The sequence below is a fragment of the Oncorhynchus tshawytscha genome, linkage group LG08, assembly GCF_018296145.1.
Source record: "Oncorhynchus tshawytscha isolate Ot180627B linkage group LG08, Otsh_v2.0, whole genome shotgun sequence".
NCBI classification, from domain to species: Eukaryota; Metazoa; Chordata; class Actinopteri; order Salmoniformes; family Salmonidae; genus Oncorhynchus; species Oncorhynchus tshawytscha.
Window position 1 is genome coordinate 69,233,523 of NC_056436.1, and position 18,203 is coordinate 69,251,725.

General features: G+C 41.0%; 1 protein-coding gene across 1 annotated transcript in view; it reads right to left on the reverse strand.

The window, feature by feature from the left end:
* Nucleotides 1–18,203, reverse strand: part of LOC112256032 (X-linked interleukin-1 receptor accessory protein-like 2) — a 424,604-nt gene that overhangs the window by 274,571 nt on the left and 131,830 nt on the right. The window lies entirely within an intron of this gene.

Consider the following 18,203-nt stretch of genomic DNA (forward strand, 5'->3'; position numbering starts at 1 on the left):
CAGCAGTAGTAACAGCAGTAGTGCCATCAGTAGTAACAGCAGTAGTACCAGAAGTGGTAACAGCAGTAGCACCAGCAACAGTAGTAGTACCAGCATAGTAACAGAAGTAGTACCAGCAGTAGTAACAGCAGTAGTAACACCAGTACCAGCAGTAGTACCAGCAGTAGTAACAGCAGTAGTGCCATCAGTAGTACCAGCAGTAGTGCCAGCATTAGTACCAGCAGTAGTAACAGTAGTAGTACCAGCAGTAGCAACAGTAGTAGTACCAGCAGTACTGCCAACAGTGGTACCAGTAGTAGAAGTAGTACCAGCAGTAGTAACAGTAGTAGTAGTAGTAGTAACAGCAGTAGTACCATCAGTAGTAACAGCAGTAGTACCATCAGTAGTAACAGCAGTAGTACCAGCAGTAGTAACAGCAGTAGTGCCATCAGTAGTAACAGTAGTAGTACCAGAAGTGGTAACAGCAGTAGCACCAGCAACAGTAGTAGTACCAGCATAGTAACAGAAGTAGTACCAGCAGTAGTAACAGCAGTAGTAACACCAGTACCAGCAGTAGTACCAGCAGTAGTAACAGCAGTAGTGCCATCAGTAGTACCAGCAGTAGTGTCAGCAGTAGTACCAGCAGTAGTAACAGTAGTAGTACCAGCAGTAGCAACAGTAGTAGTACCAGCAGTACTGCCAACAGTGGTACCAGTAGTACCAGCAGTAGTAACAGTAGTAGTAGTAGTAACAGCAGTAGTACCATCAGTAGTAACAGCAGTAGTACCATCAGTAGTAACAGCAGTAGTATCAGCAGTAGTAACAGCAGTAGTGCCATCAGTAGTAACAGTAGTAGTACCAGAAGTGGTAACAGCAGTAGCACCAGCAACAGTAGTAGTACCAGCATAGTAACAGGAGTAGTACCGGAAGTGGTAACATCAGTAGTGCCATCAGTAGTAACAGTAGTAGTACCAGCAGTAGTAACAGCAGTAGTACCATCAATTGTGCCAGCAGTAGTACCAGCAGTAGTAGCAGTATTAGTACCCGCAGTAGTAACAGTAGTAATAACAGCAGTAGTAACAGCAGTAGTACCGGCGAGAGTATCAGCAGTAGTAAGAGTAGTAGTACCATTGGTAGTGCCATCAGTAGTACCAATAGTTGTAAAAGTAGTAGTACCATCAATAGTGCCAGCAGTAGTACAAGCAGTAGTTGTAGTATCATCAATTTAGTGCTGAAAACAATTATTTCCTTCCTCAAAGGAAAATCATTATGAAGAGTTACATGAATATCTATTATTATTATCAATAGTATTATTATTATTATTATTAATAATGGTTTCTAATGGTCTCATTATTTAGCTAAATCAAGTTCAGGTAAATGAACTGTGTTTCTGTGGTATCCTGTGCAGTACAGAAGCGCCCTACCAGAACATCAGCCCACGTACTGTTAATTATATTGAAGTCATCTCTTCCATGGAATGACATATTTGCACTTTTTCAATTTCCCTACTAATCCTTTCATGTCACAGATGTTGGGTTGTTTGATGTCAACATGTGACTCAATTACTGTAAACCTCTACAGCTGTGTTCAGTAGGACAAAAGGGTAATGTTTGAGAGTCTTCAGATTTCTTACAATGTTCCTGGTTTACGAATCACAGGTTGCCTGATGACATCCTGTATTTAATTCCCCTGCTTTATCTATCCCTAGGATTGCGCCATACATTCATGGTGGAGAAGGAACATTAGTGGGTGTGGCGTTTGGCCGGAGTAGATGGGTAACCAGATGCGTTGGCAGTTGATATTATTTGTGTGTTCTGACAGAACATCTTTTCAGTGATGACATTATCTTAACTCACTTTTTTTTTATCACAGCTAGCTACGTACAAGTCTGCAGGTTACACTCCTCTGAAAATATGTTTTATTAAGTTGTGTTCTCAAAAAACAAAAACAAAAAAGATTAGTTGGATCCGATTCAGAGACATGACTTCTTTATTGCTAAAGAACAGACAGAACAGTTGGTGTGTGCCCCATTGTAAGTACACAGCTACTGCCGTAACCCAAATAATGAATGGGTTGAAAAGAGTTCAGCAGATCCATCAAGATATTCTAAATAATATCATTCCCTTAAGTTTGACAAGAGAAATAACTGAATAAACAGACAAAACATTTATCAGTGAGTTGGGAGAGAACAGGAGAGGAAGAAATAGGGAGGAAATACCTGACTCATTTTGATGATCATCTGGTGTATTATCACATTTACATTCAAAGGAGTGAGACGATTAAATGGATATGTCAAATAACTATGATGTGATTCAATATGCATAAGTATACAGTACATTGTCTTAACAGTGGAAAGGAAAAGGTATTATGCTCCGTCACTTTCCCGATATTGTAGGGTATAACACCATTTGTGGTGTAATGTACAATGCAATGACATAAACGTACAAATATGCCCCTAGTTCACTGGTGTCTGCAGTATACTGCAATCCTTCTATCAGCATGTAATCCTACATAACTATCATCTCATGCTATTACTTTTGGAAGAGCCATAGGATTTAGTTCATATCATGTTATATCTTGTTCAATTACTATATGTCGATGCACAGTCTACGGAAAGATCTGGAAGGGTCTACCAATCCAACAGAGAGTAACCTACTGCAGCAAATGTGTGTTTCAGGGTTTATGGATGTCAAATAGAATAAAATCTAATTGTATTAGCCACATGCGCCGAATACAACAGGTGTAGACCTTACAGTGAAATGCTTACTTACGAGCCTCTAACCAACAATGGAGTTTTAAAAAAATACAGAAAAGAATAAGAGATAAAAGTAACAAGAAATTAAAGAGCAGCAGTAAAAAAATAACTATATATACAGGGGGGGTGCCGGTACAGAGTCAATGTGCAGGGGCACAGGTTAGTGTGTGATTTGTGAAGTACATCGATATATGAAATGATACTGGCTTACCTGCCCCTACTCACTGACCCATATAGAGTTCACTAGGGGGTCCATTCAATCAAAACCTGTATCCAGGTGATTCTGGAGTAATAGTGTTTGGCCTCACCCCAGTGAGGTCTACATGCTGTGGTGATCCTGATTGAATTGGCCCTTACTCTGTTTACTTTTCATTTCCTCAAGTGTGGAGAGAGTGCTCAGAAAGAAGTTGGCAGCTTGTTAATGAGGAACTAATGTGTCTTGATTTTACACAGCGAAGGACAACACGAAATGTAAAAATGTCAATGAACAAAATAACATTATACATGCTTCCACTGACAGACCAGTAGGCTACTGGGGCCTACTCAGGACATATTTATGGCTGAATGGAGGCCTCCTACTGGGCACTGGGGCCTATTCAGGACATATTTATGGCTGAATGGAGGCCTCCTACTGGGCACTGGGGCCTACTCAGGACATATTTATGGCTGAATGGAGGCCTCCTACTGGGCACTGGGGCATATTCAGGACATATTTATGGCTGAATGGAGGCCTCCTACTGGGCACTGGGGCCTACTCAGGACATATTTATGGCTGAATGGAGGCCTCCTGCTGGACACTGGGGCCTACTCAGGACATATTTATGGCTGAATGGAGGCCTCCTACTGGGCACTGGGGCCTACTCAGGACATATTTATGGCTGAATGGAGGCCTCCTACTGGGCACTGGGGCCTACTCAGGACATATTTATGGCTGAATGGAGGCCTCCTACTGGGCACTGGGGCATATTCAGGACATATTTATGGCTGAATGGAGGCCTCCTACTGGGCACTGGGGCCTACTCTCCTTCAAGTAGAGCTGGATGTGATGACAACAAGCAATCAAAAGTGCTACGTCTTTTCTCAAGCAGCTCTTTACATCAAGCCTGGAACAACTGAAGACATTTTTATCGCTTGTTAAATAAAGCCAAGTCGAAAAACAATATGCCCTTTGAAAGACCTTACTAAATGTTTAAGTGTTACTGAAGACTGTCTACTTCAAACCATGAAAGGACTCGATGGGGATTTCTATTCAAACACGTTGTTTTTAATTTGACAGAGCAGGAATGACACATGCAACTGTCATGTTGTCTTTGCTTACATTATTTAGCCGTGTCTCACTAGCGAAAGAGAATAGAGATCAGGATGGTTCACATGAGGCTTGTGTTCGGCGGGACCTTTGGTCCAACTATACTGTGCTCTACAGTATGTACAGTGAATACATAACAAAATATGTATTTTTTCAGTCCTCTGTAGCTCAGTTGATAGAGCAACGCCAGGATAGTGGGTTCGATTTCCGGCACTACCCATAATGTTGCTAAATGGAATATATTTATTCTCTAACAGTGTGAAGTCTCCATTTAGCAGAAAACATCACTTTAAATGGACTCCACCAGCCAGGTTGCTGCTCATTACAAATTCTTTAAATCCAAAGGAAATCATGTTTTCCTCTGTCAATAACCACTCTGCCTACGCGCATTTATTTTTAGTATCGACAACCTACATCTTGGATTTGATCCTGTTATTCCACATGATTCAAACAAAGGGGTTTGAAATAAGGAGTCTGAATCTAGCTGAATGAGATACCAGGGAAAATAGGGCATAGTCAGAGCCACAGTGATACCTATTAGCCTTGTTACACAGCTAACCCTGATGGCTTGAGGGATAACAGCAATAGCACTTTTCAAGGTGGAAAAGAGATATCCCTGTTCTTATCATTTATCATTTATGAATTCAAAATTATTCATTTTTTGCTTTTTTCTCAGCAGACATGCTTTGAAAAAACCTGATCTTTCTAATACAGCCCAGAGTAATAGAAATGGATATGAACACCACTCGAGAGTTTTGTTATAACATAGTTGGCTTCAGGGTCAACCATGCAGTGTCAATAATTTGACACTTCTGTCAAAATCTGAAACTCTTAGGAACCATCATTGGTCATGTCAAATTGGAGAAAAGGCCACATGGTATACTGGAGCTTATTGGCAGATAGCCATGGGAGTGATGGTAAGCCTAAGCAAAGAAGATATTATTCTCCCAAAATATCATCCCATTTGAATTCTCTCTTATTCCGTTCAGACATAATTAAAATATATTTACATTTAAACTATCTTATTCAGTTGAGACATACTTTAAATGTAAATACATTTTAATTATCTTATTCAGTTCAGACATACCTTAAATGTAAATACATTTTAATTATCTTATTCAGTTCAGACATACCTTAAATGTAAATACATTTTAATTATCTTATTCAGTTCAGACAGTACTTTCCATTTCACCTGGTCCATTAACATACCCTAAGCATCTTCCAGGAAATAAGTCATTTCTATTAAAGTTAAGCGTGTATATTTCCCTATAGCTCAAAGCAAAAGGCACTTTTGTTTAAGCTTCAGACATTTCTAAAGCAAGCCCTTCTAAACCAATTAGAGTCCCACATGCTTCCAGAGCAATTAAAACACGCGATGAGGAACGGTTAAACACTGTAGCATATTTCCTTCCCTTTTGAGTGGACAAACTACTGAACCAGTGACCTGCTGGAGATAGCACTGTTCTGGCAGGCAGTGTGGAAGACAGGCGTCAGAATGAGCTGAACAGAGCTCTCAACACAGGAGGGAGGCACCACTGTTGACCAGTTAGAGTCAGTGATTCACTGCACACTTCACAGGATGGGATGTGGAGGAGTCAGGCAAATAATTGGAGTTATTTCTAGGCAGTGACCCAGCGGGAGAGAGTATACTTAATTAGCAGAGAGAGGAGAAATAGAAGATAAAACGACTGCTGAATATACTTCAACACACTGAAGGATTATCATTTACAGCGAAATATATGTTATTTCAAAAGTAGAAATGTTGAGGGTATTTTGTTCAGACATCTTGGAGCATGTAGGCTATGCATTACATACAAACATATTGTCAGGCATCACACATTGACAGAAACAAAGCCTGACAGTTCTATAGCTCTAGTAGTGCAGGAGAGTGTACAGCTAAGCTTTCAGTAGATCATTCTCTACTGTTTGCATCAGCATTACCAACTGAAAAATGATCAGTACTGTAAACAAATGCTTAGCAAATTAACCAGCAAAGTCACCACAGGATTTAGCTACTAGTACCAGCTGTGGACTACCAACACACCACCCCCATAAGCCATGTTGATTGGAGGAGAACATACTGTATGGAGGATGTCATCCATGGCCGAACAGTTGACATAAGCAAATCTAATTGACGAAGACAGCACTGAAGACAGTTGGTGTGTATTCTCTAAAATAAGCAATAGTGCCTGGGGCCATGGATGACCTTGACTTGATATACAGTACCAGTCAAAAGTTTGGACACACCTACTCATTCAAGGGTTTTTCTATATTTTTACTATTTACTGTAGAATAACAGTGAAGACACCAAAACTATGAAATAGCACATATGGAATCAGGTAATAAGTAAAAAAAAGTGTTAAACAACTCAAAATAGTTTTTATATTTGAGAGCCACCCTTTGCCTTGATGACAGCTTTGCACACTCTTGGCGTTCTCTCAACCAGCTTCACGAGGTAGTAACCTGGAATACCAGGTTTGCCTTGATAAAAGTTCATTTGTGGAATTTCTTTCCTTCTTAATGCATTTGAGCCAACCGGTTGTGTTGTGACAAGGTAGGGGTGGTATACAGAAGATAGCCCTATTTGGTAAAAGACCAAGTCCATATTGGGGCAAGAACGGCTCAAATAAGCAAAGAGAAAAGACAGTGCATCAATACTTGAAGGTCAGTCAAAACGGAACATTTCAAGAACTTTGAAAGTTTCTTCAAGTGCAGTCGCAAAAACCATCAAGCGCTATGATGAAACTGTCTCTCATGAGGGCCTCCACAGAAAAGGAGGACCCAGAGTTACCTCTGCTGCAGAGGATAAGTTCATTAGAGTTACCAGCCTTAGAAATTGCAGCCCAAATAAATGCTTCACATAGTTCAAGAAACAGACACATCCAACATCAACTATTCAGAGGAGACTGTGTGAATCACACCTTCATGGTTGAATTGCTGCAAAGAAACCAATACTAAAGGACACCAATAATAAGAAGAGACTTGCTTGGGCCAAGAAACATGACATTAGACCGGTGGAAATTGGTCCTTTGGTCTGATGATTCCAAATCTGAGATTTTTGGTTCCAGTCACTGTGTCTTTGTGAGATGCAGAGTAGGTGAATGGATGATCTCCGCATGTGTGGTTCCTACCATGACGTATAGAGGAGGAGGTGTGATGGTGTGGGGGTGCTTTGCTGGTGACACTGTCTGTGATTTATTTAGAATTCAATATACACTTAACCAGTATGGTTACCACAGCATTCTGCAGCGATACGCCATCCCATCTGCGCTTAGTGGGACTATAATTTGTTTTCAACAGGACAATGACCCAACATACCTTCAGGCTGTGTAAGGGCTATTTGACCAAACTGGTACTGTACATATGTGTCCTAAGAATTAACTGTCTCGACGTACATAGAGCTTGGGTCCTAAGCGCTGTTCATCACAGCAGCCTCTATGTGATAAGTGGCTGTATGTAAAAAAAAGCCTAATTTAAGTAGGCTGCATTTAAATCTCTGTGGGCACCGGTATAAACAGGTCTTATAATCAGGCTGTAAGACTGCAACATCATGAAACATGATATGCACATACATGTATTAGACTATGAATAGTAAACTATGTTTGAAGATTTTTTTTCTATGCATTCAATGACATTAAAATGTACTGTAAACCCACAAAAATAAGTTAAGTGCTATGAGACAACTCACTACTGACTATTGCTAGGAAGGTAGAACAAGTGGCAGAGGACACCATTACAATGGGCTAAAGAGGTGAAGAACTTAGTTGGTTTGCAGAGGGCAAATGGAATTTTAATACTGTTATTCGAGGGAAAATATTTTCGGATCTGAAATATTTAGGCTGCCTTCATTTAGGTAGCACTCGCTACATGTAGTAATAAAGTGGAGAGAGAAAAACATGTTAAATAACTTGTGATTGTTACTCTGTGAAAAACAACAATTCTACAGAGACATTCACTTTTACAGCAATACCGCAATCATTGTCTACCTGTGAAGTTATCTAAACTGAAATCTGTGGAGAACTTAAAGAGATTTAGAGAAAACTGAAGGGGAAAAAAACGCTTGTATTTAGGAACTAACAGCATCTGCGGGCTTATTTATACTTGGATGGTTGTGTAATTCAGGGAGTCTGTCTTCTAAGGAGTGATATCCATCTCCAGAACCATCACATTGAGTGTTGATGTCTTGAGCTTTATATTTCAATTTCATGCACTCAAAACATGGTTTTGTACACTTGTCAAAGTAGCTTTAAAAAGCTAAATCTATTGATGCGCTCTGTTCACAAGGTGTTTATCCACCAGCAGTATGAGGCACACTTACTCTTTCCAACACAGTGAACATGACACTGTTCATGTAGTTGTAGTAGTCTATTCAATAAGCAGTGCTCATGACTGGATATTATTGATGTAAGAGTTCTTGAGCCCAGAATGATGCTTTTAGCATAATCCACATCAAGCAAAATGAAGACCCAAGAATGCACTGATCGCAAAATCGACCTTATAAGCAAATATTTTAAGTTCTGTGCAACCTGGCCTACAAATTAATGTAATGCAAAGCATCTGAGGTGAAAGACCACAGAACTCTTAGTTAAAAATAAATCTTATCTCGTACTGTACATTTTTTAAATAATGGAATTACGATGGCAAATTGTCATCACTTGCTGTATTTTGCAGTGCAGAGGTGAATTAGGTGAAAGTGAGGATACTGGCGGACTTTGAAGTTACATTGACGAGCTAATTGATCTGGTTATTATCCATATGGGTGGTGGAGTTAAGCAGAGCCTGTAATTGGTCTAGTTATTATCCATATGGGTGGGTGGTGGGGTTAAGCAGAGCCCTGTAATCGATCTGGTTATTATCCATATGGGTGGTGGGGTTAAGCAGAGCCCTGTAATCGATCTGGTTATTATCCATATGGGTGGTGGCGTTAAGCAGAGCCCTGTAATCGATCTGGTTATTATCCATATGGGTGGTGGAGTTAAGCAGAGCCCTGTAATTGGTCTAGTTATTATCCATATGGGTGGTGGAGTTAAGCAGAGCCTGTAATTGGTCTAGTTATTATCCATATGGGTGGTGGAGTTAAGCAGAGCCTGTAATTGGTCTAGTTATTATCCATATGGGTGGTGGAGTTAAGCAGAGCCCTGTAATTGGTCTAGTTATTATCCATATGGGTGGTGGAGTTAAGCAGAGCGCTGTAATTGGTCTAGTTATTATCCATATGGGTGGTGGTGTTAAGCAGAGCCCTGTAATTGGTCTAGTTATTATCCATATGGGTGGTGGAGTTAAGCAGAGCCCTGTAATTGGTCTAGTTATTAGCCATATGGGTGGTGGCATTAAGCGGAGTCCTGTAATTGGTGTAGTTATTAGCCCTATGGGTGGTGGCGTTAAGCAGAGCCCTGTAATTGGTGTAGTTATTGGCCATATGGGTGGTGGCGTTAAGCAGAGCCCTGTAATTGGTGTGGTTATTATCCATATGGGTGGTGGCGTTAAGCGGAGTCCTGTAATTGGTGTAGTTATTAGCCATATGGGTGGTGGTGTTAAGGGGAGCCCTGTAATTGGTGTAGTTATTATCTATATGGGTGGTGGCGTTAAGCGGAGCGCTGTAATTGGTGTAGTTATTAGCCATATGGGTGGTGGTGTTAAGGGGAGCCCTGTAATTGGTGTAGTTATCCATATGGGTGGTGGCGTTATGGGAGCGCTGTAATTGGTGTAGTTATTAGCCATATGGGTGGTGGTGTTAAGGGGAGCCTGTAATTGGTGTAGTTATTATCCATATGGGTGGTGGAGTTAAGCAGAGCCCTGTAATTGGTGTAGTTATTAGCCATATGGGTGGTGGCGTTAAGCAGAGCCCTGTAATTGGTGTAGTTATTAGCCATATGGGTGGTGGAGTTAAGCAGAGCCCTGTAATTGGTGTAGTTATTAGCCATATGGGTGGTGGCGTTAAGCAGAGCCCTGTAATTGGTGTGGTTATTAGCCATATGGGTGGTGGTGTTAAGGGGAGCCCTGTAATTGGTGTAGTTATTATCCATATGGGTGGTGGCGTTATGCGGAGCGCTGTAATTGGTGTAGTTATTATCCATATGGGTGGTGGAGTTAAGCAGAGCCCTGTAATTGGTGTAGTTATTATCCATATGGGTGGTGGAGTTAAGCAGAGCCCTGTAATTGGTGTAGGTATTATCCATATGGGTGGTGGAGTTAAGCGGAGCCCTGTAATTGGTGTAGGTATTATCCATATGGGTGGTGGAGTTAAGCAGAGCCCTGTAATTGGTGTAGGTATTATCCATATGGGTGGTGGAGTTAAGCGGAGCCCTGTAATTGGTGTAGGTATTATCCATATGGGTGGTGGAGTTAAGCAGAGCCCTGTAATTGTGTAGGTATTATCCATATGGGTGGTGGAGTTAAGCAGAGCCCTGTAATTGGTGTATATTATCCATATGGGTGGTGGAGTTAAGCAGAGCCCTGTAATTGGTGTAGGTATTATCCATATGGGTGGTGGAGTTAAGCAGAGCCCTGTAATTGGTGTAGTTATTATCCATATGGGTGGTGGAGTTAAGCAGAGCCCTGTAATTGGTGTAGGTATTATCCATATGGGTGGTGGCGTTAAGCGGAGCCCTGGTTAAATGTGGCTTGCAACTACACTTTGGATGTACATTTCAACATAGCAGTTAACCTCTCAGCTTTTTGTTTTGTGGCTTTTATCGTGTCTTGTTTTATGAGTTCATAACGTTTATCCCTAGGCATTGTAGGCCTCACTGGAGCTCTATTTACTAGTGAAGTAAACGACATCTGTCTTGCTTCTGTGGATTCCCATCTTAGCATCAACAAATCTCTTTTTATCGATGCACTACTATCTATGGCGTTGTTAAGCTAAAATGAATCTGTAAATTACATGAATGAGAACAATGACAGAGAAATGACAGAGAAATATCCACATCTGTTTGACTGATGACCGAGTGACAGGAGGCGCCCCAAGGAACTCCCTTTCATCAGACTACACCAGACCCGGAGGCAGGATAAAGTGCCTAAGGGGGCAGCTGAAATCAGTGAGGGGGCACAATTTTTGTGGGTTCTTGCAATGGAATAATTTTTTGAATCCTGATTATATCACACTACAGTGCCTTGCAAAAGTATTCAGACCTCTTGGACTTTTTAAACATTTTATTGTGTTAAGGGAGCTGAATACTTACGCAACAACTATATTTGATGTATTTTTTATTAATCTGTAAAAAATAAAATAAACATTTTAAAAAGTATTTTTCTTCCACTTTGACATGAGAGTATTTTGTGCAGATTGTTGACCAAAAAATCCCACTTTGTAACACAATAAAATGTGAAGAAATCCAAGGGGTCTGAATTTATTTTGCAAGGCATTGTCTACCACAATAAACATAAAGCTCAAATGCAGAGACTTCCGAGATCATTGAGTGCGTCTGAAGTGACAGGTAGGCTACAGTATTCACGTTTGTATCAGCACAATGTATCAGCGCCCTACAGCTAGTTTTAGTCACTACAAAATAGATAGGGTAATTCACCTAATACAAACAGCCTGTGTGAATGCAGCTGTACAGACCGCTGTCGTAACAAAATAATGCAAACTAAATGAAAATAGTAGCCTAGTTATTCATGCATGCAAAACAAAAATACTCAATAGCAGTTTGGCTTAAAATACCGAACAACTGAATGCAAACAAATGAATGTGAACAGAACAAAATAGCGGTACCAAGGAGTAGGCCTAAACAAAATATCAGATCGATAAAGGCGTAACACAGTCTATATTGAGGATAGTTACATTAACAGTAAACAAACGCAGTGAACAAAAGGTGAATGGAGATCCAAATAACCTACTACAGTGAGATGCAGCCTACTACAGTGAGATGCAGCCTACAGCCTACTACAGTGAGATGCAGCCTACAGCCTGCTACAGTGAGATGCAGCCTACTACAGTGAGATGCAGCCTACAGCCTACTACAGTGAGATGCAGCCTACTACAGTGAGATGCAGCCTACTACAGTGAGATGCAGCCTACTACAGTGAGATGCAGCCTACTACAGTGAGATGCAGCCTACAGCCTACTACAGTGAGATGCAGCCTACAGCCTACTACAGTGAGATGCAGCCTACTACAGTGAGATGCAGCCTACAGCCTGCTACAGTGAGATGCAGCCTACTACAGTGAGATGCAGCCTACAGCCTACTACAGTGAGATGCAGCCTACAGCCTACTACAGTGATATACAGCCTACAGCCTACTACAGTGAGATGCAGCCTACTACAGTGATATACAGACTACTACAGTGAGATGCAGCCTACAGCCTACTACAGTGAGATGCAGCCTACAGCCTACTACAGTGAGATGCAGCTTACTACAGTGAGATGCAGTCTACTACAGTGAGATGCAGCCTACTACAGTGAGATGCAGCCTACTTCAGTGAGATGCAGACTACTTCAGTGAGATGCAGCCTACTACAGTGAGATGCAGCCTACTACAGTGAGATGCAGCCTACTACAGTGAGATGCAGCCTACTACAGTGAGATGCAGCCTACTACAGTGAGATGCAGCCTACTAGTGAGATGCAGCCTACTACAGTGATATACAGCCTACTACAGTGAGATGCAGCCTACTACAGTGAGATGCAGCCTACTACAGTGAGATGCAGCCTACAGTCTACTACAGTGAGATGCAGCCTACAGCCTACAGTGAGATGCAGCCTACAGCCTACTACAGTGAGATGCAGCCTACTACAGTGAGATACAGCCTATTACAGTGAGATGCAGCCTACAGCCTACTACAGTGAGATGCAGTCTACAGCCTACTACAGTGAGATGCAGCCTACAGCCTACTACAGTGAGATGCAGTCTACAGCCTACTACAGTGAGATGCAGCCTAGCCTACTACAGTGAGATGCAGCCTACAGCATACTACAGTGAGATGCAGCCTACAGCCTACTACAGTGAGATGCAGCCTACAGCCTACTACAGTGAGATGCAGCCTACAGCCTACTACAGTGAGATGCAGCCTACAGCCTACTACAGTGAGATGCAGCCTACAGCCTACTACAGTGAGATGCAGCCTACAGCCTACTACAGTGAGATGCAGCCATCCACAGCTGTCTTGACAAACAAATAGGCCTATAGGCTTGCTCGTGAGTTCAGCAACATGTTGTGATATGGCACAATACACTTCTGTGAATCAAATTCGACACGCGTAACATAAACACGTTTCCAACACGAACAGTTCCATTTACAACACAGAAAACAATAGGACACGAAGACAACCAGAATAGAATGAATCTATCGCTATGATGAAACAACCATATGTAGCTGCAGGGGAGTCATTGGGTTCTTGCATTGGAATTGAATTCTGCTTATATCACAATAAAAAATAAAAGTTCAAATGCTTTTGACTATGAAGTGACAGGTTGGCCCTAAATCTATGAATGAAATCTATGAATTTGCCTTTGCATTATGTGCTCGATCATAACCTAATTCATTTGGGGCTAATTTACCACCTGAGTAAGTGGAAACTCAAAAGACATTAGCTAGATCACTAACTCTAAAGATAATAACCACTCATAGTAGCCATGTATTAATCTAACAGCGCATTTAATGTCCCAAAAAAGGTTGCATTGTGTAACGTGTGTCGTCGTAGGTGGAAGGAGGTGAGGACCAAGGTGCAGCGTGGTAAGTGTCGATATTCTTTAATAAAGTAATTGAACACTGAAACAATAAATAAAACAAACGAACAGTCCTGAATGGTGCTGGAAAAACACTGAACAGAAAATAAACACCCACAAAACCCAGGTGGAAAAAGGCTACCTAAGTATGATTCTCAATCAGAGACAACTAACGACACCTGCCTCTGATTGAGAACCATACTAGGCCGAACACAAAAACCAACTCACGCCCTGACCATACTAAAACAAAGTCAAAACAAAGGAACTAAGGACAGAAGGTGACACATTGCTAGACTACCGCCCAATGAGGCCTATGCACTCACAATGGCCAATGCACATTTCACACTCTCCATATCTCAAAGCCATATCAAATATATTTGTAAAATAGTTGCTATTGAGTTCATAATTGAGAGTTGAGAAATAAAAAGTAGGCTATACGTACAGAAAGCAGAGAACATTCTCTCTCCAGCTGTGACAACAGCAGTGTTTTCCCAGCAATTGGATTTTAAAATGTTATATAATCAGAACACTTTTCTTTCTCTCTGAGCATTTCTTTCCCCTGGGAAATGAGAGTGGCTCACTCAACACAGCAGCAGGACCCAGTAAAACAGGTACAGGGGAAGGCAGACAGGCAGGCAGACACTTTCATTACAGGAATCATGAGGATAATGTACTTTACTGTTTGACCAAATCATGATATTAGCCTCCTAAAAAATAGGATTTTTTCGTGAGGGTCGTAAAATGTGACTAAATGGTGGCAGTCTGGAGCCCTGCCTTGTAGGCTATTCACTGTAGACATGGTCTCTAACTTTCCTTTTACTTCAATGAAAAAATCCTCCATCTTCGCAATCAACAGTAGCTTTCCATAGACCCCCCACTCAACACATACCACGCCGCGCTCTGTCCATTGTGCCAACCTGTCACTCACTAATTTTGAACTGAGGCGGCACAAGTTTCAACTGAAGGGGCTAAGACCGGGCTAGACACACACGCGCACACACCCTCTCTCTTAAGTGTGGAGAAACATAACAGCATAACAGGACCAGGGGGAAACAGTCTTTTCTCACTGTGCAGATGATGAGGCCAGAAAGAACATTGCACTATGAAGTCTTTCATTGCACTATGAAGTCTAAGGGCCAAGTAGCCATTCTAAGACTAGCCTAAGTGAGGCTGCCCACAGGGCTATAAACTCACTCAAGCCATTTCTAGGACACTGACACAAGACAAAGAGCACAGTGGCTAAAATATTTTCAGCAGCCCATCAAGACATGCCCAAATGGGTCCTTTGTAATAAACCTGATGACTGCTTATTCCCTAGCTGCAGAGCTTAGAGAGTCCCACTCCAAACCACTCACTGGAAGAAATGTAACTAATCTGACACTGTACTGTTTTTCATTCCTCTTCTCATGTTCGATTGAATCCTATTGCATAAAATGTCTTAGGTTAATAGCGGATGTTATTTCTGTGAGAATCTTTATCATTTTATTGTCTTAATATGAATATGACAGACAATCTTGCTTTAAACACAGTCAGCCCCCAGAACACCTTTGCATAATATGACACATTTTGTCCAGACATAACATAACAGATAACATAACAGTCCAGCCATCATAACAGATTGTTATGTTTATATATAAAATATGGATACTTTATCAGGGACTAAAAGGAAATACTTCTGTTAGTTTTAAGCTTGATGACATCCGTACTCCAGACTGGCTGCAGTTCCTATGCACTACGTTTCCATTATCATGCATGAGGCAGGTGCATAACAGCAGACTATCTCAGCAGGTGGGCTGCCACTGCCTTTCTGTAGAATCCTCAAGCACTTTTCCAAACCTCCATTTCAAAGCGAATGCTTCAACAGAATCCAAATCAAACACATTGATTTGTGACAAGGAGCCAAATCTGTGTTTGACAGCCAATGCTGTCTGGAACAATTGGAAGGGGAGGTTTAAGTTGGGCCCAATGGCTGTGTGGGAATATTTTTGCATAATTATACAGGACTGTGTGGAGCTCTCTGGAGGAGAAAGGGGAGCAGAAGCTGGCTGGACTGGATCATATCCTGTCCCGCAGCACCTGATGCAAGAACAGTGAGTCATACATACTACGCCCCCTACAGGGATGAGTCTCCAGTCACTCCCGCCCAAGCAGGCTCCTCTGTAAGCTTTTCTTTTCCCCTCGAGGTCTTCTGTCACGATACGCTTACCTCTGCAATCTGGGGAATATGCATTTTCCCTGGAGGCTCCCACACAGCCAGATCATGTGCTGTGACAATTTAGCAGGGCCTTACCTGTAGAGATACTGCTGTTCTTTGACGAGGAGCCAGCCCACAAGTAGCTATGCACTACAGGCATTTAAGATGCAAACTGATTTGGAATAGAAACCACTTGGTACAGCAGCAACAAGGTAAGTGGATGGAAGAAGAACATTCAACACCATGTTGTTTTTAGGCTAATCTTAAAGGGAAACGGCGCCTGCTGATTTGGCCTTGTTTTTTGGTTTGGGAATGTGGTGTTTCTTTGGTGTGTCCTTGCCTCCACCAAGACACACCCATCTGTCATAACCTTGGCCACAGCGGTTTCTCCCCACTCAATCACAACAAACAAACCTCCTGCAGGTTGAGTTCAATAACTACAGACAGCTGTATGGTGAGATGCCGGAGGTGGCTTTGAATAGGTCAGTAGACTACAGACTACAGAAGAATGCAATTGCTGAATTGATGTAGATATTCTAAACTAAGAGTTTTAATAACTATCAAATGTAGTAACAGGTCCATGTAGAATAAACCCCCCTTTACATAATACCATAGAAGTAGTGTTCTGCTAATAAACCCCCCTTTACATAATACCATAGAAGTAGTGTTCTGCTAATAAACCCCCCTTTACATAATACCATAGTAGTGTTCTGCTAATAAACCCCCTTTACATAATACCATAGTAGTGTTCTGCTAATAAACCCCCTTTACATAATAACATAGTAGTAGTGTTCTGCTAATAAACCCCCTTTTACATAATAACATAGTAGTAGTGTTCTGCTAATAACCCCCATTTACATAATACCATAGAAGTAGTGTTCTGCTAATAAACCCCCTTTACATAATACCATAGAAGTAGTGTTCTGCTAATAAACCCCCTTTACATAATACCATAGAAGTAGTGTTCTGCTAATAAACCCCCTTTACATAATAACATAGAAGTAGTGTTCTGCTAATAAACCCCCTTTACATAATACCATAGAAGTAGTGTTCTGCTAATAAACCCCCTTTACATAATACCATAGAAGTAGTGTTCTGCTAATAAACCCCTTTACATAATACCATAGTAGTGTTCTGCTAATAAACCCCCTTTACATAATACCATAGAAGTAGTGTTCTGCTAATGAACCCCCTTTACATAATACCATAGAAGTAGTGTCCTGCTAATAAACCCCCTTTACATAATACCATAGTGTTCTGCTAATAAACCCCCTTTACATAATACCATAGAAGTAGTGTTCTGCTAATAAACCCCCTTTACATAATACCATAGAAGTAGTGTTCTGCTAATAAACCCCCTTTACATAATACCATAGTAGTGTTCTGCTAATAAACCCCCTTTACATAATACCATAGTAGTGTTCTGCTAATAAACCCCCTTTACATAATACCATAGAAGTAGTGTCCTGCTAATAAACCCCCTTTACATAATACCAATAAACCCCCTTTACATAATACCATAGTTCTGCTAATAAACCCCTTTACATAATACCATAGAAGTAGTGTTCTGCTAATAAACCCCCTTTACATAATACCATAGAAGTAGTGTTCTGCTAATAAACCCCCTTTACATAATACCATAGTAGTGTTCTGCTAATAAACCCCCTTTACATAATACCATAGAAGTAGTGTTCTGCTAATAAACCCCCTTTACATAATACCATAGAAGTAGTGTCCTGCTAATAAACCCCCCCTTACATAATACCATAGTGTTCTGCTAATAAACCCCCTTTACATAATACCATAGAAGTAGTGTTCTGCTAATAAACCCCCTTTTACATAATACCATAGAAGTAGTGTTCTGCTAATAAACCCCCTTTACATAATACCATAGTAGTGTTCTGCTAATAAACCCCCCTTTACATAATACCATAGAAGTAGTGTTCTGCTAATAAACCCCCTTTACATAATACCATAGAAGTAGTGTCCTGCTAATAAACCCCCTTTACATAATACCATAGTGTTCTGCTAATAAACCCCCATTACATAATACCATAGAAGTAGTGTTCTGCTAATAAACCCCTTTACATAATACCATAGAAGTAGTGTTCTGCTAATAAACCCCCTTTACATAATACCATAGAAGTAGTGTTCTGCTAATAAACCCCCTTTACATAATACCATAGAAGTAGTGTTCTGCTAATAAACCCCCTTTACATAATACCATAGAAGTAGTGTCCTGCTAATAAACCCCCTTTACATAATACCATAGTGTTCTGCTAATAAACCCCTTTACATAA